The sequence below is a fragment of the Lethenteron reissneri genome, unplaced genomic scaffold (genome assembly GCF_015708825.2).
Source record: "Lethenteron reissneri isolate LAM-NWPU_2019-01 unplaced genomic scaffold, ASM1570882v1 scaffold_1293, whole genome shotgun sequence".
Taxonomy (NCBI): Eukaryota; Metazoa; Chordata; class Hyperoartia; order Petromyzontiformes; family Petromyzontidae; genus Lethenteron; species Lethenteron reissneri.
The window spans coordinates 180,738-182,530 of record NW_026890996.1 but is presented as its reverse complement, the minus strand read 5'-3'; positions in this window follow the sequence as shown (position 1 = coordinate 182,530).

Below are 1,793 nucleotides of genomic sequence, written 5' to 3'. Positions count from 1 at the left end.
TTTCGTGAAAAAAAATTCCCAAAATTTTACACTGTTTAGGGAAAACAAATTAAATATTTAATTACCAATTGCTTAATACTGGCAGACAATCATCTGACCCATAGGTGGCAGCCATCTCAAGCCAGAGGACGAGAGGACTCTAGCCGCCACGCATATAAAGGATTTAGAGTGAAAACTTGTTTTTACGGGTACATTTTTTTTGTCGTGATTTTTATTTTATTTTTATTTTACTTTTATTTATTTAATTTTTTTTTACCCACGTGACTTTACCGAAACAACCCAAGAATATGAGCGCTTGGAACTGTTGTGACCCCTTGCTCCTGCACCCCCCACCACCCACCCACCCACTCTCCCACCTGGTGCAGTGAAGCCGACCAGCCAGTCTGCGTGGTGAACGGTTCGGCGCAGCAGGGCAAGGAGCTGTCGCTGCAGTGCAGTCCGCAGAGGGGACGTCGCCCATCTGCTACGAGTGGAGCAAGGGCGGCGCAGAGGAGCCATTACCGTCCGTGCTGAGTGGGTGCCACCTGTGACGGTGATGATGATGACGATGATGATGACAATGATGACGATGATGACGATGATGACGATGATGATGATGATGATGACGATGATGATGATGATGACGACGATGATGATGATGATGGCTATGATGATGATGATGATGATGACGATGATGATGATGACGATGATGACGACGATGACGATGATGACGATGATGATGACGATAATGACGATGATGACGACGATGATGACGACGATGATTGACGACGACGACGATGATGATGACGATGATGATGATGATGCGACGACGACGATGATGATGATGACGATGATGATGACGATGATGATGACGACGACCGACGATGATGATGATGACGACGACGATGACTGTGAGACCCATAGACTCACATAGAGACCCACAGACTCACACAGAGACCCATAGACTCTCATAGAGACCCATAGACTCACATAGAGACCCACAGACTCACACAGAGACCCATAGACTCTCATAGAGGACCCATAGACTCACATAGAGACCCACAGACTCACACAGAGACCCATAGACTCACATAGAGACCCATAGAGACCCATAGACTCGCATAGAGACCCATAGACTCACATAGAGACCCACAGACTCACACAGAGACCCATAGACTCACACAGAGACCCATAGACTCATATAGAGACCCATAGACTCTCATAGAGACCCATAGACTCACATAGAGACCCACAGACTCACACAGAGACCCATAGACTCCATAGAGACCCATAGAGGACCCATAGACTCGCATAGATACCCATAGACTCACACAGAGACCCATAGACTCACACAGAGACCCTATACTCTCATAGAGACCCATAGGACTCTCATAGAGACCCATAGACTCACATAGAGACCCATAGTCTCACATAGAGACCCATAGACTTCACATAGAGACCCATAGACTCACATAGAGACCCTTAGACTCACATAGAGACCCTTAGACTCATATAGAGACCCTTAGACTCACATAGAGACCCTTAGACTCGCATAGAGACCCATAGACTCACATAGAGGACCCTTAGACTCACATAGAGACCCATATTCTCACACAGAGACCCATAGACTCCCACAGAGACCCATAGACTCCGACAGAGACCCATAGACTCACACAGAGACCCATAGACTCTCATAGAGACCCATAGACTCACATAGAGACCCATAGACTCCCACAGAGACCCATAGTCTCACACAGAGACCCATAGACTCTCATAGAGACCCATAGACTCTCATAGAGACCCATAGACTCACA